General features: G+C 29.3%; 1 protein-coding gene across 1 annotated transcript in view; it reads left to right on the forward strand.

Moving 5' to 3' along the window:
• The first annotated feature begins 865 nt into the window (after window positions 1–865).
• Window positions 866–22,855, forward strand: part of LOC123007786 (leucine-rich repeat-containing protein 15-like) — a 63,126-nt gene continuing 41,136 nt past the window's right edge. Inside the window, exon 1 of the mRNA XM_044403241.1 lies at window positions 866–943. The gene's annotated coding sequence lies outside the window, so the exon portion shown is untranslated. The remainder of the gene's footprint in view (window positions 944–22,855) is intronic.

Here is a 22,855-nt window from a genome sequence, read left to right on the forward strand (position 1 = left end):
TTTTACAGTCGCCTAAAATTATTCCACACATAAATGTCGCCAACCGTCGCAAAATTCTGTAGAAAAAAAAATTTAATTTTCGTTTTTCAATTTATAAAATGGTATAAAGTGGCGAAATAGAAAAAATAGTATAAAGCACTTGTTGCAGAAGGTTCTTCAGGTACTCATTTGTTCCTCAACTTGTACTTAGGAAACTTTTATCTTAAAATTGAATATTCTATCATTTGGTTAAATTTGTAACAATAAAAATGGAACAGCCTGTAAAATCCTCTACCGTTTGCACTAGCAAAATATTTTTATAATCAATTAGAAATACATATTTATATTTGCGCCGGTCCTAAATCTTGGGACACCCTGTACAATTTGTCGAGAGTGAAACAGTGTATTAATTTTCTAAGGTATGAAAGCAAAGCATGCAAAATTCGACAACAATCTAAACAAATTAATTTTTACTGGAAATTGAGAAAATGGCACAAATCTTTTGTCTCCTCAGTTTGCGCAAGCAAAAATCTGGTCTTGTCCACTTTGTGGGTAAATAAAATAACGTTAGGTAAATTGGTATGGAATGTAGCAGAATAAGGAGTTAAGTGGATTACGTGTGGGAGTGTTCACAACGTGACGTATCTTCCTGTGCATCAAAAATTGGAAAAGCGCAGGTGGATAGTGAAGAGAACAGAAGAGAAGTGGAATGTTGCAGATGGGCGCCCATTCGTCTGAGGCACACCTGCACACCTCGCGGCACTCTCCGCGACCTTTGCTAATTATAAGTGGACTTTTCGCTGGTTTTGTTGTTGTTGTTATTATCGCATTCTCATTCTTGGACGAATGTTTCCAATCCAATAAACGAACTGCCAAACTAGGAAACATTCAAACAACCGTTGGAATCGAGAATGTAGATCATGCCCAGAGATGTAAACATAACGACAGCGAGTTGATTCAGGTGGTAAGTGCTACTTGGCCATTCCGAACCGACAACTCACATACTTCAAATATTATGACGTTAATAAAAACGATTGACAGATTGCCAACGCCATTTCTGATACATATTTGCAAAACTGATTGACAGCAATGAAATAGTATATTACAATACAAGCGAGATGAAAATATTTTATTCACTATCACATTTTGTTTAAATAATTGTAAATAAATATCTTAATGTATAAATGTGTTAAAAATATTGTAAAAAACTTTAAGACGTAATAGAAACTTCTAGTAAAAATTCAAAAAATTTTCACATTCGGTATCTCTGAAACCGTTACTTTGAGGACCCACGTTTGTTAAGACTTTTTTGTTTATTTTGGTACATACCATTACCTCCTTAAATACACTGGCCGCCAAAATTAACCGAACAACTAAAATTTTGCGATTTTACACATTGTAATATTTTTGGTTATTCTTTGTCAGATTTCGACGAATTTTTATTCGGCTTATGCCCGGTTTCTGAAATGTTATTAACAAAAATGTTTTAGCAATAAGCGCAAAAAGCGTTTCTGAAACGCTTATCGAAATATCTGATGTATAAGTTATCGGACCACCAATGACCAGATATCTGTTCTATAATATACAGGGTGCGCCAGAACTCGCGTCCCAGAGAAAAATGCCATACAAGGTAAGATACCAGGAACATGGAAAAAATGTTAAAAAAATTTTATCTATAAAAATTTCGAAGTTATGAGGGTTTAAAGTTTGCACTTTGACTCTATTTATTTCTGTTGGAAAATTATTTTTCCAAGTTTTTTTGCTATAGGCTATTAAAAGAGGAAACAAGGAAGCTGTATCCTAAATTGTAACTCTGTTCAATGTTATTTGTGGCTTTTATTGGCAAAACTTTTGTCCCTTTACTAAATAATTGTAAAAAAACATATACAAGATCATCAGTATCATTAAATAGATATAAAAAAATGTCAAATGTCAAAAAAATAAATGTCAAAATTTTTTGACAGAATTAAAAAAAAAAAATTTTCATGCTCCTGATGGTATCTTACCTTACTTGAAAATTTTCTCTGGGGCGCGAGTTCTTGCGCACCCTGTATATGCACATATTTTTAAAAAAATATGCACACAATATTAAAAAATATGCTCCAATATATGCCAAATATGCATCGATATGCAAAATTTTTAACAATAAAAAATCAAATTTGGGATAAATTTTTATCCTCGAATACACTAAACTTTGTATTTTCGTCATCTTGAACTGCACACGATAAATAAAAGAATAAATAAATTGGTTTGGCGTGAGACAAGCCATTTTTTATCAAAAATAAAATTTTTCAAAACTTTTATTATTTTGTTTTAGAGTTCTACAAAAATATTTATTTTTTTAAATGGCAACCCACCAAAAAAGCATTTTTCTCATGATCTTAGAGATTACGTCTATCTACTTTATATTAAATTATTTTTTTTACATGTGTATATCGCAATTTAGACAACAAAAATCGAATAACTCAAAAACAAAACAAAATTTTGTTCTTAAAAAAATATTTTTTTGTATATTACTTTAATATATTAATTATTATTTTTTGGAAACAAATGATTTAAAAAAAACCGCTTGGTTCAATACTTTATATTCACCCAGTATAAAACGAATTTAAAAAGGAAACACTCAGCAGGGTACTGATTTTTTGAGTTAGGCTTACCGGTTGTTTTCTCTTTAAAATATTTTGTAATCGGATCATTTTTCTTAAACAGTCCAATTTTTAACTTGAACTGAAATTTTTAATCGGAATTTAGTGATTTGAAGAAAATATGCACCAAGTTGTCAAAATATGCAAAATATGCATTTTTTATTTAGCTTATTTTAATCAAAAAAACTTACAATTTCGTTGATATACCTCTTAATTACAAATATGCATTTTGCATATAATCCGAGCCTTAGTTATGTCACTTACGTCAAAGAAATTTGAGCAAAATTTTATATTTTGCCCGTAAACATATTTGGGCGTAATTTGAGTAAAATTATTTAGCTTTCTTCTAAAAATTGCACCATTTTCTAGATATTGAGAGCCGTGAACAAACGAAATTTGACAATTCTACCGGTTTATCTACTTGCAAAGAAGTTATTGAGATCGTGGCAAAAAATGGAAGATAAAAATTATTTGAACCAATTCTTTGCCTCTTAAAAATTACGGTAAATGAGAATTTCGAAGATGACATGTATTTGTCTAATATCGGGCTTTTTAGCAAAATCAAAAAGAGAAACAAAAATGTGATTTTGTTAATTTATTTTTCAATTATGTATCAGCTATATTTATGTATAGAATAAAAAATGGGATTTTGAATGGGTCTTGGGGGGCTCCAAATTTGTGATTAAATTCCTGCCAGCAGTTTCATCATTTTATGAAAAATAATTGTATTTTGCACAAATTTTTGCTCAAATGTGGGTACAACCACACACATTTATTATAGTTTTTTCGATTTATGAGTATTTTACACCCTTCAGTCCTCAATCTTGAATACAATAAAATCTGCTGCCTTTAGTTGGTTTATGTGTTTAAAATCAGACACAAAAAGTTTTTCTCACATTTCACATTGTTGTAAAGAACCCCCTATTTAGGTTTTTGTTGCAGCAAATTGGAAAAAAGCCAAAATATTGTTGCTAAAAGTTAAACACCAAAAATTACTTTTTTACTTTTACTTTTTACTGTGCTGTAGTGTGCAACAGAGACAAAATTAAGTTTTTACTTATTTCAGATTATGAATGAGGACAAATTTGTTTCAAAATTTTATCTTCTGGTGCCCCAGAGATACAAAGACTTCTCTATTGTTACTAAATATTCGTACTACATAAAAAGGTAGTTAAACCGAAAATTATTGCTTATGTCACCAAAAGAGCACAATTACGTCTTTGAACACAAAAAATATGAAAAACTTGGAACTTCAAAGGATTACAACAAGTAAAACGGTTAATTATTGGAAGCTTCCATGTGCCCATTTTGATGTTTGGGCAGATTTGGTCTACTTAATAAGAACATTTATTGAAATTGGTAATGTAATGCTTTTTTGAAGGTTTATATCTCTCATGTCTCAAGAATTAAAATTATGGAAAATACGAGTATGGTACATAAATTCAGAAAAGAATGGGCAATAATCTGAAATCAGTAAAAACTTAAGTTTGTCTCTGTCGCACACCACAACTCAGTATAAAAATAAATAAAAAAACAGTGCCTTCGTCTTTTGAGTATCACATTTAGAAGACAAAACTAGAAATATTATTGAATTAAATTACAATAATCTACAAAGTTTTTTCTTTAAGGCAAACAAAGTTTGTTGAAATTCGACAAAGAATAACAAAAAAAGAGTTGTCCGGTTAATTTTGGCGGTCAATATTTTTTTAACACCCTGTATAGGTCTCGTCTAGTTTGCATGCATGGCTATGTTAATTTAATTTATTGTCCATTACATCATGCAAACGATAAAATTAACATATCAATATCACCGTTAGAGTGGGCACTTATTTGGAATAGATAATCTAAATACCACGCCGCAGCTACTGTTTTTTTTTTTTCACTATCACATTACTTTTCACACCACGACATGCTAATGATTTCTACCTGAGTATTAAGAGAAAATTATCTAAAAATTACTTTTCTTTTTCACACAGTCGATTACGGTTATTTTACTTGAGTAGAATATCTAAACATGTTGCTATTTTATGATGAAGAGCTTTGACTACCTAACACTGAATTCAACAGTAGCATCCTGCTCGAGGATGAGCCGGCGGCGATTCACTTAATTTATGATTATTGACATTTGATTTGACGATATCGTGAACAACATAAAATAATTAATACAACAAATAGTCTGTTTAACATTTTCTATCGGTATATTTTTGCATCTGTAATTATGGGATAACAGTTAAAGGTGTGAGATTAAAAAAAAAACATACATAATTAGATCGTGTTCTAATTATATGTTAAGTTGCAATGTTTACCAGCATAAATGTTTGATTCGAGATAAGAGAGATGAGACTAAGTTTTAATAAAAAACGACAAGAATAATAGTACATTTATGTTTTAGGAGGAAAAGTGATAGTTTATGTGGCGAAGCTCTACTTTAAAACTTTGTCTTTTTTAACAACTTTCTTTAGAAATAACAGCACATAAAATTATAATACAGACTGAATCAAAAGTAACGCACAAAATGAACATCTTTGTAATGAGTTATTTTTCAGTTATGAGTAATGACGTTGTTTTTAATTGTTTTTTTAAATATCAACCGACATTTTTTATTACTGTTTTAGATAGTACACATCGTTATTCTTTTAATAAGTATAAAAAAAAAATAACAAAACAAAGTAAAAAAAAATTAAATAAAAATACTTAAAAAAGTTGTAAAGAGTTTTACACAAAGAGCTTTATCTTCTTGTTCTTGCTTTATTTTATAAAGGGTGTTTTTATTTTTTTGTGTTCCTATTAAGTCTTTTCACGCTAATTATTTAAAACAATATACAAAAAACAATTGCCCCTTATAAAATAAGGTAAGAACAAAAAGATAAAGCCTTTCGTGTTTGGCATTATTTTGTGTAATTGGCAATATTTATTTTTGTTATAATTTCATTAAATTTTTTTTATTATTACCAGAAACATAAAGATGTGTGCTGTTTAAAACAGTGAACAAAAATGTCAGTTCTAATTTAAAAAATTAAACATGACGTCACAACTCAAAAACGAATGACGTCATAAATCACTATAATGTCAAAATATAGCATTTAAAAAAATCCACCTGTTTAAGGATTTTTTTGAAAAACGACCACTAACGAAGATATGAATCTGGTTCATATTAAATAAAATTCAGGCTAAAAAAATGTAGGTATTACAATATGAACTTTTTCTTTTTTTATCTTTTATATTGAAGTTTAGAACCTTTCAGTAAGATTAGTTATAGTAAAAAAAAAACAAACGTGTAATATACAAAAATGCAAAACTGTTTTAGCCCCACTAAAAATCTTGGGCCCCATTCTGAAAAACTGTTTCTAGCTACGGGCCTGATGCTAGTGATCTACAATGTACTTTTCCAGCAATTGCTGAAGCGGCAAAGAAGACAAGAAAGAGACAATTTTGGTAAAAGCAAAAATGCTTAGACGCAAAAATAGAATTCTTACTCCATGGCTGAAAGGAACTTTGATAAATGTTCAAGAACCACGTGACTTTTGGCACCAATCTTTACAGAAATTTTTCTATTTTCCCTCTTTAACAATCAATTCAACAATTAATAAACTTCTTTGAGAAAACAAATAGAAAAAGGAAAAAAAAACATTTTTGATTCTAATTTAGGTTACAAGTGAAAGGTCATTAAATTTATAAAATTCAGTTATAAAAGGATAAAATAGTCAAATATCGTGCTATAAAGGTTAGTTGAGAGTAAAACAAACTTTCCAGAATAAAACTACAGCATAAAAATGATTTAGTTTGAAACTTGGTCCTCAGAGGTATTTCTAAAAATTGGCAATCAGGCCCGTAGCTAGGGGGGCTGAACCCTACTTTGAATAATCTGAGCCCTACTTTAAAACTTTGTTTTTTTTAACAACTTTAAACCAAAAAATAACGCACAAAATCCATATCTTTGTTATGAGTCATTTTTCAAAAAAATTCCCAAACAGGTCAATTTTATTTTTTTTAATTGCTACATTTTGGCACTATAGTGACATTTATGACATTCGTTTGTTTTTTTTTTAATGTTAACCGACATTTTTTATTTCTTTTTTTGGAAAGTACACATCGTTATCCTTTTGGTAAGCAAAAAAATGCCAAAAAAAAAAAAATAAAAAAACTTAAATAGAAAAATAACATCGACCTATTTGAGGATTTTTTTTTAAAACGACCACTAACGAAGATATGAATTTTGTGCGTTACTTTTGATTTTTTTATTTGATTTAATGTGCTTATTTAGTCTTTTATATTAAAATTTAGAACCTTTGAGTAACATTAGTTATAGTAAAAAAATAAACGTGTACTATACAAAAATGCAGAACTCTTCTAGCCCCACTAAAAATTTTGCGCGCCCTACTCAAAAATTGTTTCTAGCAACGGGCCTGTTGGCAATATTTAATAAAATTACTGTAAAATTTTTTAAGTGAAAAATCATCAATCATCACTTTCTTCTAAGCTATTTTACACGTCATGCAGCACTTGTATCCGAATCCTGCGAGTTTTTGTGTAGTACAAACTATGAAAATAAATAATGAAATAAAGTGTAATTATCCCTTGTTAGCCAAGCCTCGTTACACATCCTTTTTCCGCCAAGTTGATTCCAATCTTTGAAATGATTTGTCTGTCGTCGCCGCAAACATCCTGACGCAGGAAACACGATATCGTTGCAGGAATATCACCGTCGTTCTCCTGCTGACATGCGTTATCAGTGGTCAAATTTACGAAAAACTTCAGACATTGGATATTGTCGGAGAAGCATGCAAATGTGAGTACTTTTATGGTAGAGGTCACAATCATCGGAGGTCTTTACGAAACTTGGACAGCTGGTAAACACCTGCGCCGCTCAAATCACTGCCATTAACGCTCGCAGGTGTCGATACCAAACTATAAAATGTGGGCTAACTACCACGCCATTGGAGATTTATTACACTACCTATAATTTACAAAAGTGGTATTTTCTCGAAAAATATTCCGCTTTCGACGAGATTTGCCATTTTTCCGTAAACCAGGCCGTACCCAAGGGGGGAGATTAGGGAGTTCAAACCCCCCCCGAAATGCTGAGCACTTTGTTATATAGTGTTATAAGTGTTTAAAATTTAGTTTTTTTTTTTGTGATCTTAGTGAGTTAATTAAATTTTTGTGAATTAATTTTTAATATGTTAATTATACAGTGTTTCATATTGTTAGGTACAAATTTAAATAGTTGATAGAATATTTAATTTTAAGACAAAAGTGTTTCGAAAAATGCTATGAAAGGGAGCTACACCCCCTAAAAAGGGTACGTTTTTTAAAGGGTTTTTTCTAATATTTCAGAATAGATAAAATTACAAAATTTCGTACCTTTATATGTACACCTAAACAAATGCCAAATAACAAAATTTTTAATCAGGGGCGTCCTAAACGATAAAACAAATTTAATTTTTAATTTTTATGCTGTTTATGGTCTGTAACCTAAATTTTTAAACCGATTTTTACTAAAAATCCGTTAATTGTATCGAAAAAACACAAAAGACCTTTTTTACGAAAAACTATGAAATTTTGTTGCTGAAAGTGTCAAGAAACCACAGGCAAAATATTTAGAGTAAATTTTTACCCTAATCCCATCTAGCTTAGGACACCCCTCATTAAAAATTTCAACATTTTATTTTTGTACTTCTTTAGGTGTATAAAAGTTATCATCTGTATCAAATTTGGTAATTTTTTTCTAAAATGATTTCGGCAATATTGAAAAAAAAACTATTAAAAGCGTAGAATTTTTCGATGTGTGTTCATAGAAAATTTTTGTTTTAAAAATTAATATTCTATCTCCTGTTTAAATTTGTAACAATAAAAAGTATTTTTTTATGTTTAATTATTTATTTCAATTTAAAATAAAAACGTGTACTTAGAGATTTTTGCTTTTTAATCCGCCTTCTTTCATTTCATTTTCATGGAGTACTGTAAAACAGTAAAACCAATCAAAAGCTTATTAAACTGCGAGTATTACTAATAAGGTCCATCCCGTAATGGCAATGTCATTAAAACTATGAAGCAAATTGCATTTACCACCATCTGTGCTAATAATACTAAATATTATTACATCCAAAGTTAAAAAATAAATAACCTCGCCCAAATACTAAAAGGGAAACTTGTGGCGTGTTTTCTTTGTCATTTTGTTTGCGCAGCTTTCCGAAATATTTTCGGTTGGAATTTCTTCAAGAAGGTCATTTTCAAAGACAGGTGGTCACAAGGCTACTCAGACATTTTCAAGCCATTAAGATAGCAATAATCGAATTGATACGTCTTATCGAATTGAACAGACAGTAGGTATTTGGAATGGACTCAGTGGGGTGCCCAAATTTCCAAACAGCGGCTCGTACTAATAGTTCATGAATATTTACATGCCAGCAGAGATTTTATCGATTTTGAATAGCACTCAAGAGCGAAGAAATAAGAATTTTTGTGGTATTATTGTCGTCTTTTTTGCTTTACATATTGTTTAGTAAAAAGTAGAAAATTGGCATTTTTGTTCACTGTTTTAAATAGCACACATCTTTATCTTTCTGGTAAAAAGAAAAAAAAATTAAAAAATGAAATTAAAACTTAAAAAAATAAATAAAAAAAAATTGCATTTTTTTGCTTACTAAAAGGATAACGATGTGTACTAGCTAAAACAGTATATAAAAAATGTCGGTTAACATTAAAAAAAAAATAAAAACGAACGTCATAAAAAAACAATTTTTGAGTAGGGCGCGCAAAATTTTTAGTGGGGCTATAAGAGTTCTGCATTTTTGTATAGTACACGTTTATTTTTTTACTATAACTAATGTTACTGAAAGGTTCTAAATTTCAATATAAAAGACTAAATAAGCACATTAAATCAAATAAAAAAATCAAAAGTAACGCACAAAATTCATATCTTCGTTAGTGGTCGTTTTTCAAAAAAATCCTCAAATAGGTCGATGTTATTTTTTTATTTAAGTTTTTTTATTTTATTTTTTTTGTATTTTTTTGTTTACCAAAAGGATAACGATGTGTACTTTCCAAAAAAAGAAATAAAACATGTCGGTTAACATTAAAAAAAAAACAAACGAATGTCATAAATGTTACTATAGTGCCAAAATCTAGCAATTAAAAAAAATAAAATCAACTTGTTGGGGATTTTTTTGAAAAATGACTCAGAACAAAGATATGGATTTTGAGCGTTACTTTTGGTTCAGTTTGTATTAAAGTTGTTAAAAAAGACAAAGTTTTAAAGTAGGGCTCAGAACATTCAAAGTAAGGTTCAGCCCCCCTAGCTACGGGCCTGAGGACCAATAAGTAATCATTTTTTCATATATTTTTTTTTTGAAATCGCCCATAAAGCGAACGAAATAGTACGTGAAGTAACCCAAAATAGTCTCTAAAGTAGTACCTTTTCGGAGTTACATGTCATTAATTAAAATAGTCCATAAAAATTACAAAATAGTCTGTAAAGTGTACATCTTGTGTAATCTTGGTTGCAAATTTTGTTGGGGTTTCTCCTCGTTTATCAAATTGGAGAAACAACTTTAGTGCCTTGTAACAGTAACTACTAAACAGTGGCGTAGGCAGAGATAGAGTTCAGGGGGGTTTATCTATGTAAAAATTTCGGACATCACTCATTCGAGTATCACAATGAGGGGTATTTTTTTATTCAATTTTTTCTATTGAGAGGTTTTTCAATTGAATTTATTATTATATTTGACAGTTAAAATTTTTGTCATTTGACGCATTGCTTGAAAATATCTCAAACTGCATTAMTTTCGATAAAATACGTTGATCTACAACAAAATGACTGATAAGCTCTTTAATTTCTTATGGTTTTAGGAGTTTTACTAAAAAATTTGGTATAAAAAAATAATTAAACAATTCTGTAAACCAAAGTTTAGAAACTATTAAGCTTCAAAATTGACGAATAATAATTCATAATTCTGGTTTATGAATTATTTCATTGTTAATAACAGTAAAAATTTATTTGTGTAAGACTTGGACAAGTAATTTTTTATTTAAAAAAGTTAGGTGTAACTTACCTAAAATTATATCTGACAACATTGGATAAGAATTATTTTAATCTAAACTTTTTTTCTTTTGTTTCTTGAGAAATAGAAATAAGCTTAATTGTGTGCTACTTTCATTATTTTTGGTGCTACATTACAACGTTTCCAGCTTAGTAAAATTCAGAATTCATCATAGCTCAAAAAAATAAGACCGGAGACTTTTTTTACAATTTCTTACGAACTCCCTAAAGCTTTTCCAAGCATGCATCATTAATTTTTTTATCATTTACACAAACAAAATCTTTCAAAAATTTATTGCATGTATTTTTACGTTTTTGTACTTTTCTAATTTTCTGAAAAATTTTGTCGAAATTTTGACAGATTTTTGGTACTAGGTGCAATTTATTGCTAATAATTTTGATGATTTTTGTCGAAATTTTGAGCGATTTTTGGTACTAGGTACGATTTATTGCTAATAATTTTGGAATTATTGACGCTCGTCTATTTTGTTTGGTACTATTGAAAAGCAAATTTAATTTTTTATCATATAAAAAAAGAAAATTGTCCCACGTTAAATAGTTATCGAGAAAATTGCTGATAAAGTCAAAAATATCCAAAATAAACAATCAAGAATTTTGCAATTTCCTTGACGTCAATCGATTTCTCGGAGCATTTTACATATGTAAACATTATAACGTTTGAGGTACAGTTTTGCAGCAATTTACAAAATAAAAAAAGAAAAAATTTATGTATGTTCTGAAGTTATGGAAATAATTGAGTAGAAAATTCGAGTGTTTGATTTGATTGTTTCTAAAATATAATTTTAGTTTCATTAGTTGTTGCGATTTGTTGCCAAAAATCAACAATTATGCGATTAATAAAAAAGAGAAAAGTGCCTGAAATGTCGTTTCAAAATACTTGCATGTAATTATAATTATTAGCTGAGTGGAGATAGTTAATTGCTTGACCCCTTTCAGTAAACGAATCATCAAAGTATGCAAATGAGACAGTGTCGGACACTAGACATTGCGAAATTGAACACGTACGAAATAGAAATTAATTTGAATGTTGTTTGCATCTTACGTCAACGTCAACACCATTCATCACGAATTTTTTTCTTCAAGAATTTTATTAAAAGTCGTAAATTCCTCACAAAGTTGATGTCGTAGGTCAGACCCATTATTTCACGTCCATATGGTCACAACTATTTAATTAATGGAAAACTGAGAAAACTAATGTCCATTCACTTCTTACGAGATCGTGCAATGCATTCTACTGCCTGAAACCATTCATTGCACTGTTTATTTTCTCTCATAAGTTTTAATTGCTCAGATGCAGAAATATTTAGAATGTTACCGTAATCGCTCAAACTCGTAATGAATGAAAATTAATTACCAAGAAACATTCGAGAAATTAAAATCTAAAATTGTTTATGTTTTGACCAAATTTCAATTCTACTCAAATTTCTGCAAAATAACCGCCACAGATGGTCGAGTTTTAAAACCAAAAAAGACAACTTTACTTTCTACAAGAAACATAACTTATGTAAATAGAATCAGCTAAACGAGTCTCGTTATTCTGCAATTAAGTAATGATGCTCAATTATGCTAATAAATAATTTTTTTGGATTAAATTTATTTACTTATTTGGTTTTCTCTCAAAAAGTTGTTATGATTTCCTGTGTAGATAAGACAAGGAAATGACAAACAGCGTCCACAAGTGGAATGTACCGAGCAACGAGATTTAAACTTTCCAAGTTTCTAGTTCCCTTGCACTGAGTGTGACCTCTGCCCCGCCCGCACCTGTATACACAGGTGTCCAACCACCTGAGATTCACTTTGATCATTCCAGATAATTTTATATACACTGGAGTGCCTGAAAAAATATTAAATTACTACAAACAGAGATAAGCGACTTTTTATTTGCTAGTTTTAATAATAAATCAAAGTTTTAATTGAATGATCAAAGAGCGGAAATTGAATGTTACAACGATTGGCACTAACCTTTGCCAACGTCACATGAAACATGAAACAGCTAATTTTCATCACTCATCATTAAGTGCAAGAAAATGCAAAAATCTGAATACTGAAGGAGTAATTATAAGATTAATAACGATACAACCGGTAGGCGAGATGATTAATTAAAGGAATTAAGTCGTTTTTAACTATTTGTTCAAGATGCAGGTGCTCCTAACTCCTTTCTTTACTAATTACAATTAACTGAAAACAAAAATCATTTCTCTTACAGGGACTAATAATGTTGTTTATTCCTTTGATATGAGTAGTATAACTTTATGCTCGAAATATTTACTATGGTACTATTATTTGAAATTAGTTTTTATAAATGCACAGTACAAGTATTTTTGTTCAGTAAAAATAATAAATGCACAGTAAAAATAATAAATGAACAGTAAAAATAATAAATGCACACTAAAATAATTAATACACAGTAAAAATAATAAATGCACAGTAAAATAATAAATGCTCAGTAAAAAATAACAAATGCTCAGTAAAAATAATAAATGCACAGTAAGATAATAAACGCACAGTAACATAATAATTGCAAAGTAAAAATAATAAATGCACACTAAAATAATTAATGCACAGTAAAATAATAAATGCTCAGTAAAAAATAACAAATGCTTAGTAAAAATAATAAATGCACAGTAAGATAATAAACGCACAGTAACATAATAATTGCAGAATAAAAATAATAAATGCACAGTAAAAATAATAAATGCACAGTAAAATTAATAAATGAACAGTAAAAATAATAAATGCACACTAAAATAATTAATGCACAGTAAAAATAATAAATGCACAGTAAAATAATAAATGCTCAGTAAAAAAAAACAAATGCTCAGTAAAAATAATAAATGCAGAGTATAGACAAAAATAGGAATATCGCAAAGCGTTTTAAAACAAAATTGTGGTATCAGGAGCACAGCAGTGCAAAGAATGGCGTACGCTGATTAGAGTGATTACCATTTGTGCACAGTTTCCAGCCCTTGCTAAAATCATTCTTGCGCAGGGGCCCTTGCTAATACATATACCACCCTCCAATAATAATAAATATTCAATAATATAAAAAAGTACCAATAATAAACACCATACTTGCGCAGGGGCCATGTAACCAAGACTGAAAATTTTTTAAATTTTATGTTGTTTTACTAATTTTGATTAAAGTTACTGAGCGTTTATTATTTTTACGGTGCAAATTGGATTTTTTTACTGAACAAATTACAATAAAATACTGTGTGTGCTTTACTTAGCATTTATTATTTTTACTGTCCAAAATACTATATTATACTGATCATTTTTAATTTTTGTGCAAAAGTTAATTAGATTAGATACTGATCATTTATCATTTTATACTTATTAAAATTGAATTATTTACTAGTCGCTTTATTACTACCCAAAAATTAATACACCACAAATCTTTTTTTTTCTCAAAATTCTTTTATATTGGGCTCTTGAATCGTAAACAACATTTTACGACTCACAATCTTTCCGCTCCAAGTTGTATAGTGTGCAGAAAACTACATTTTACATACAATGCGTCAATACAAAATCTTGCCACACGCAATTTGTTAAAAACACCAATGACACATGAAAAAATATAATAATTACACTTTACACATTTCATTTTAACACTTTTAATTAATATAAAATCAGTTTTATTTTAATCAGCAACTAAATTGGAACATTTCAAATTTTTTATTTAGAAAAAAAAGAGAAAACGTATTTTATACATAAAAAAGTTGGTATTAACTGCCAGAAACATTTCATTCACAAGTAATGAACAACTTTTCTATACTTATATAATAGACTACTATTTATTTCAATTCTTGACTTAGAAAAAACTTTGTCAGTTTTTTTTTAATAAAAATTTGTAATTAAAGGGGTTACAGGACTGACTTTTTGAATACTTTCAACAGTAAAAAAGGAACACAGATAAATTGATATTTGTTAAGAATATCAAAAACAACCAGAGGAAATTTAGGTGGCCAGAAAAACGAAAATTTTAAATTTGATGTTTCAGCTATTTTTCCCCGACATTTCCTCGTCTATAGGCTATAATTTTTATTGGAAAATAATTGTTCATTGTCCTGGCATAATTGCGACTTGCACAATGCTGAGTCCTGGGAAATATCCCACCAACACGTATTGTTTGATTAGTTTTTATCAAACTTTAAATATGTTATTAATTTTCGTAACAAGGAGTGTTGTTTATCTTCTCGGAGTTTTCTCTTGTTTGAAACGGCTGATAGTGATAATTCCTAGGATAATCTTTAGTGCGCTTTTATTTGAATAAACTATAACATGTGTACCTATTTGCAGTTTTAAGGAAAAACGTGACATTTATGGAAAAGTCATTTAAGGTTTGTTCACAGATAAATGTTATCACAGTGAAAATATTTGTTTGTCTCTACGATTTCTATATAAGATGCATAGAGTAGGTTGCGACAGCGTGGGTAAAACAAATATTATAAAGGACCATCACCGCCCTCAACGCCTATGCTCCAAAATGGTGAACCTCCCATGAAGCCATCGGAGGAGTGGACATTGAACCACTTAATTATGCACAAATTAACTTAATATTGTTTCCAAACAAAGTATGTTGAATATTAATGGCTTATGTGAAATTAGCATCCTCAAATAGCTTTGCTGCCTTATACGATATTGTAATACTTGTCTTGAAAGTTTATTTTAATACAGACATCGCAGAGATTTATTTCTACTATTTGTCACCGAGACAAGTTTTTAGACAGCAGTTTTGCTAATGGATTGCTGTAGAAACAAGATTTGCTTCCGGGACCTTTTTTCCATTTTCTTAATGGAATTATTCTATAATGGCATAATTGGAGCCATTTATATCGAAAAAATTCACATGAGATTTTCCGCTGTTGAATAAATTTGCTAACTTTATGGAAATGCTTGCGTTATAATTTGAATCTGAAATAGCACATTTATATTTTATGTATGCAAGTCTATTTTACTATTAATAAATTTCAATAAGCGATCAACTAGAGCGGTAATCTGACCATATTTGTAATTTTGATTTCACATTTGCATAAAATGCAAAACTTACTTGTTTGAGAAGAAGAATCCTTTCAGTGCATTAATCTTTTTGAAAGAGGTGATTTTTATTATTCGTTGGATTTTTTCATTGAAACTTTAATAATGACAGTAAGTGGAATTAATGATTAACAACATTTTCTGATAATTTATTTTAACACTTGGATAAAGTAGTCCAAGTTTTTTGTTTACAATTTTGTCAGTTATTTTTGGTTTCTTAAAGTTTTTGCTACAGAAGAGAAAGTAACTTTTTCACCGTAATTTCGGAAAAGCCAATTAAAAATTATCCTCCTGCATCTGTCAAAATTATATGAAACATCTCAAGGAGGTAAAAATTTTACCTCCCCCATAAAAACAAGAAAACATGCTGCTAGATGGCGAAACTGGGATATCAAGAGAAATTGCCAGTTTTGAAGTTTTTTCCTCCCTTTCGACAAGTTTCCTTCCTTGTAATACAAATAATCCTAAATTTTGTAATATTTAAACTTAGTTTATAATATTTGCAAGTCAATGTTTATCTACTGTCTTGAGGTTATTGGACGATATTACAGATAGAAAATTTTGAAGGACGTGAAGTGAAAAAGCTACTCGTAAATTAGCATCTGGTTGTAAGAATCTCATAAAATACTATGTTGTTCACAGATTTTGACAAATGATTAAGATACACACTTTTCTGATGTAGGTGTCACACTGTGAAATTCGCCTTTTTCTGAAAATGCCTAGTCTTTTCATGAAAATTTCGCAAATTGTTTTATGAAAAGTCTACTGGTAAATACAGGGTGCGCCAGAACTATAACATACAAAGTAAGATACCAGAAACATGGAAAAATGTTTAAAAAATTTTGCACTTTGACTCTATTTATTTCTGTTGGAAAAATAATTTTCCAAGTTTTTTTGCTACAGGCTATTATAAGAGGACACAGGAAAGCTATATCCTAAAGTGTAACTCTGTTTAATGTTATTTGTGGCTTTTATTGGCAAAATTTTTGTACCTTTACTAAATAATTGTAAAAAAACATATACATCAGTATCATTAAATAGACATAAAAAAATGTCAAACGTCAAAGTTTTTTGACAGATAGAATTTTCTTAACATTTTTTCTGTGTTTCTGGTGTCTTATCTAACTTGAAATTTTTTTCTGGGGTGCGAGTTCTGGCGCACCATGTATTTTTTCTACAATTTAGTATTTTTTACTACTTGACGACAATGTTTTCTGGTTTATGAGATAGTGGATAGAAAAGTATGTTTTGAACGTCGGAAAATATGTTATTATACCCCTTGGTCGAGAAGTAATTTATATGAGAATACCATCAAGGTTACGAGCCAAAACGCCATTTTTTGCCTAGGAACTACTTTCTTATTTAAATGAAATGTGATTGTAAATAAAACTGTAGTATACAAAACTCGGAGTAATGATTATTTTCCACCGATTGTAATATACTATTTCCGGATTTGGAAATGTTGAACAATTAAATTTTTAATTTAATATTTTAATAAACAATTCTTTTTTAATAATTATATTTTGTTATGGTAAAAAACAATATAATAGGTAGTACATACACGTATATTTCGCTACTTAAAAATTAATTTTAGTATACAAGAAATATTAAAATATACAGTATGTCCCCGGATTGAGTTTACAAGAAAAAAAAAAGTTATTTTTGATTTTACGCCAAAACTGCAAATGAAAAACATTTTTTGATTAACCTGAAAGGAGCAAATCTGTACTTAAAACTTCATTATTCAGATTCAGTGAAGAGAAAAGTTATTTTTTCTCTTATTACATTATTAAGTCCAAAATTAGGAGAAAAATGAACTTTTCTTTCTACTGAGTTAGAATAATGAAGTTTTAATTACAGATTTGCTGGTTTCAACTAAAGCAGTTTTGGCGTAAAATCAAAAAAATCAAAGATATTTTTTTTTCCTCTTGTAAACTTAATCCGGGGACATACTGTGTATATTGTCTTTTAAAATAGTGGCAATACAAATACCTACAAATAAGTAAAAACTAAAAAAATATAACAGTAACTTACACAAAAAAATAAGGAAAAAATGAAAAAATTCTCTTAATAGTAACTTTATTGTGTACCTTATTACTGGAGAATCAGCTCCGTCAATATTTGTTTACAACAAAAAATAGAAACGCGACGATAAACTGTCACTTTTGCAACAAAAAAATCTTCATCTCCATCTCATTTTATCAAATACTTATTTACTTATAAAAAATTTTAAATTAGGTCCTAGAAAAAAAACATTCTTATTTATTTATAAAAATTCTGTATTAGACTTGTTGCTAAAAAGTTAGATACGAAACACATTTGGTACCTATTTTATAACTTTACCAAATGACAGATGTTTCCATTTTCTTTGGAAACTGCAATTTGCAAACTATAAAATCCTTCGATGCAAATAGACTTTCAAAATGATTTATTTAGTCTATAGGTTAATGAACTTGCAAACTTGAATATTCTTTGCATTTTTTTGAATTTTTTTCCACTCTTCTTTTCAAGAGACAACGCATTTTTAGTCAGTGTTTGGCTATTTGGGAATATTTATGATGTTTGCAACAGATGTCTCTGAATCATTTGGAGCGTTTGTGTGTTTTTAACACGTTAACAATGTGGTCCGGTAGATTAATAACACCTGATACGAAGAAGCCGATTTGTATAAATAGCTTAAAATAAAAAATAATCCAAGTGCAATAATTTTCGTTGTGATGGCTCAATCACTGTCACCGTAAACGTTTAAAAATAACGTGCGAAGGAAATCCAAGTAATTTTCCTCACACGTGGTACATACACCACACATGTGTTATTTCGGTCCATTTGATCTCGCATTGACACTATAACGAATATCAAACACTTGGTCTGGTCAAACATCACCACTAACGAGGTGCATACCTACAATATCATTATAAATTCAACACGTACAATGTGTCTCCTCATATTTTTTCATTTTCCAACACCTCAAAATAGCGCTTCAGCGAGCAGCTGGTCAACATCCACCACACAATCACACATGTGGTCAGTAATTTTGACGTCAATAACACTCCGAGATTTTTCTTCTATACTTGTCTGCATGTTTCAATTTACGTACAACGACTTTTTCACGCACAACCCAGTTTTTGCACACGAGAAATCTGGAATGGCTTGCTTTCAACGACCGCAGGTAATGTGAACGTTTAAAACGAGATTTTTGCCCGCAATTTATTAACTGGCCAAAACACTTCCTATTATTGAGGAATGTCGACACAATATTCTCTAATAAAAAATAAACACCCCCCGAGAGCAAAATCAGGCTAAATTACTTTGTGATAGTATTAAAATTAAAATATTTTAGAAATAACCAAGTTAAACATTCAAATTTTGTATACGTACCTACAATTATTTTTGATGTCATAACTTTAGAAGATTCACAAATTTTTACTTTTACTTTAACTGTACCTCAAACGTTATAATATTTTCATGCATACATACAGGGTGACCCAGGGATGTGTGCAACCTCCATAACTTTTTTCCTATACAAGTTATCGACATGATTTTTTTTAGGCAATAGATCTAACAATGAGGCACAATATAAAAATATTTTTATTCACATACAGGGTGTCCCAAAATAAAATACACAACTAAGTTTTGTTTTTTTTTTAATGAAAACCCCAAATTTTTGTTACATTTTTGGATTCGCCACTAAATTGTCAATATAACGCACCTAGGTTTGTTAAACTTATCTGCAAAAGTGTTTGACTTATGCCAATTTATGTATCAAAATTGCGTCGTGCGTAGACCCACAAAAAAATTCATAACTTCAAAACTATTCAAGATAACTTAACCAACCTTTTTCCAGTCCATTCCTTAAGCTTTAGCGCTTTTTTATTATAAAGGCAAACTCGGGAGTCGATGTTCAATCGCCTACTACGATTTTTTAAATATGACAAAATACAAACGGCAATAACTCGATTTTTTTTAATATAACACTCTATATTTTATTGCATCATTGCAAGGCATTTTTTATGAGCGTTTTGTCGATGTAGGGTTTATGGGGTCTACTTTGTAAAATTTGTGAGATTTTTGCAAAATAAGGAATGTTGATGTTTTTTTTCTAAAAAAACTAAGAAAAATCGAGTAGTGGATAGGCATAAGTCAAAAACTTTACAAAACTTTACAAACCTAGGTGCATTATATTGATAATTTAGTGGCGAATCCAAAAATGTAACTAAAATTTGGGGTTTTCATTAAAAAAAAAACAGAACTTAGTTGTGTATCTTATATTGGAACACCCTGTATATTAATAAAAATATTTTTATAATGTGCCTCATTGTTGCATCTATCGCCTAAAAAATCATGTTTATAACTTGTATAGAAAAAAAGTTATGGAGCTTGCAAGCACCCCTGGGTCAGCCTGTACTTAAAATATTACAAAAAATTGATTGATTTAGAAGTTATAGTTGAATTAATATTTTGGACATTTTTGACTTTTTAAAGTAAGACAATTAACTTGTTTTATATGAAAAAAAATTAAATTTGCTTTTCAACGGTACCAAACAAAAAAGACTGGCGTTAGTAATTCCAAAGTTATTAGCAATAAACTTTTCCGGGTACCAATATCGCCCAAAATTTCGACAAAAAATTAAAAACTTCAAAATTGAACCATTTGCACTCTTAGGGGTTCAAGTACAAAAACATTGTAAAAATGCAAGAAATAAATTTGAAATAGATGATGTGAAATAGATTTAAGTAAACAAAATGTAATAAGTAAAATGAAATGTAAACTAATAGTAGCATAAAATGTCTAATAAAAATTGTAGAAAGAAAAAAAAACTTTTCATTATTTTGTACGAGTAAAGTGTATTGACAATGGTTAATGTTAATGTTAATGTTAAGTGTATTGACAATGGTTAATGTTTTTTTTTTGTATCCATTATAAAAAATAAATCGTTATTCAACGTATTTTTGTATCCATTATAATAAATAAATCGTTATGAAAAAAAAAATTTGTTCGTGGGAAAAAAATTATTTATGGTCGTAGCAAATTTATAAAAACAATCTAAGTTTAATAAAGTAGTGTTTGACTATTAATTCGCTTCACAGTTTAATTTTATTATGAATACAATTTTGTTTTTCCATAGCGGTCTTTGTTACAAATAAAATCCTTTAATTTGGGAAATAAACATGAAATTATACGGACCTAAGATTTTGACTTCAATCAACATTTTAAAGAACTTTTTAACCTTTTTAAATAAATTTTTGTCGTATTTACAACACAATAGGTACAGTCGCGTGCAAAATATTTTGGTTGTCAATGAGACTGAAAATTGTAAGGCATACTTGATTTTTCAAAAAATAATAATAATTTGTGTTTAGCTATAGCTGATTTGCCACAAAAATCTTGATGATATGTCACTCATCAAATGTCATTAAAATTTAGATTAGATAATACGAAACAAGAAAACACATTTGTTATGACAATTAAACCTGTACCCCATTGTTTTTTTTTTGAAATGACGTTTAAATGAGTGCTCAAAATTTTTTACATAAGTAAACCCCACCTCAACCCTATCTCTGACTGCGCCACTGTCTGATTTCTAAGTACAGAATTTTTTTCAAAGACTAAATTTGAAGGAAATTTTTCAAAATTCTCATTTTTTCCCTTCCATTTGTATCAACATTTTCTCTTGTTTATTTTTTCATGGTGAGGCAAACAAGAGTTAACAAACTCGACGTCTCCATAAGGAGTGAACGTGGATTTAATAAGTGAGGTAAGCAAAGGTAAATCCGTATGCAATTTATGGTCAGACATTGATGTATTTATTGAACATTAATTGTTTAATTTGAGATCTTGTTAACAAGTTCGCTGGCAAAGCCATTAACATGTTTATATGCCCATTTAGAGCTCGCTGCTACAATCAGTTACAAGACGCAACATTTATCAATCTGGCAAGATGTAAATTGTTCGAAATAACAATTCTACAATAGCTATAAAATTTCGTGGGCGGTTAATTCATGAGACATTGATGACTTGTTATAAGCTTAAAATGTTTATTGTAATTTAAGATTGAGAACACAATAAAACACATCGAGTAGCGTACAACACTTATACCCACTATTACTACAATGCTCGATTTGTGTAGGTAGACGCCACTTTTTTAAAGAGTGTTTATTAAGTGTTAGGCAAAATCGTGAAAATATTTGTAAATACTCGAAAAATGTGGAAAGCAAACACGGGAAACACCTTATTTTGTGATGTTATGGCTGAGTTATCGTGTGACTTAATTAACCCAACATTAAATTATTACGGAGGTAATTTATGATGTCTCTAATGCAGGGCCGTACCCAAGGGGGGATTGGGGGTTCCAACCCCCCCCCCCCCCGAAATGCTGAGCACTTTGTTATATAGTGTTATAAGTGTTAAAAATTTAGTTCTTTTGTTATTTTAGTGAGTTAATTTTAAATTTTTGTGAATTAATTTTTCATGTGTTAATTATACAGTGTTTCATTTTTATTGTTAGGTACAAATTTAAATAGTTGATAGAATATTTCATTTTAAGACAAAAGTGTTTTGAAAAATGCTATGAAAGGTACGTTTTTTTAAAGGGTTTTTCCTAATATTTCAGAATAGATATAAAATTACAAAATTTGGTACCTTTATATGTACACCTAAACAAATGTCAAATAACAAAATTTTTAATCAGGGGCGTCCTAAAGGATAAAACAAATTAAATTTTTAATTTTTATGCTGTTTATGGTCTGTAACATATATTTTTAAACCGATTTTTACTAAAAATCCGTAAATTGTATCGGAAAAACACAAAAGACCTTTTTTTATGAAAAACTATGAAATTTTGTTGCTGAAAGTGGCAAGAAACCACAGGCAAAATAGTTAGAGTAAATTTTTACCCTAATCCCATCTAGTTTAGGATGCCCCTAATTAAAAATTTCAACATTTTATTTTTGTACTTGTTTAGGTATATAAAAGTTATCATCTGTATCAAATTTTGTAATGTTTTTCTAAAATGATTTCGGAAATATTGAAAAAAAACCTATTAAAAAACGCACCCCTTGCGTAGAATTTTTCGATGTATGTTCATAGAAAATTTTTGTTTTAAAAATGAATATTCTATCTCCTATTTAAATT

Source organism: Tribolium madens, unplaced genomic scaffold (assembly GCF_015345945.1).
Source record: "Tribolium madens isolate multiple individuals breed KSU strain unplaced genomic scaffold, Tmad_KSU_1.1 Scaffold_11;HRSCAF=98;Tcas5.2_LG3b, whole genome shotgun sequence".
Classification (NCBI taxonomy): Eukaryota; Metazoa; Arthropoda; class Insecta; order Coleoptera; family Tenebrionidae; genus Tribolium; species Tribolium madens.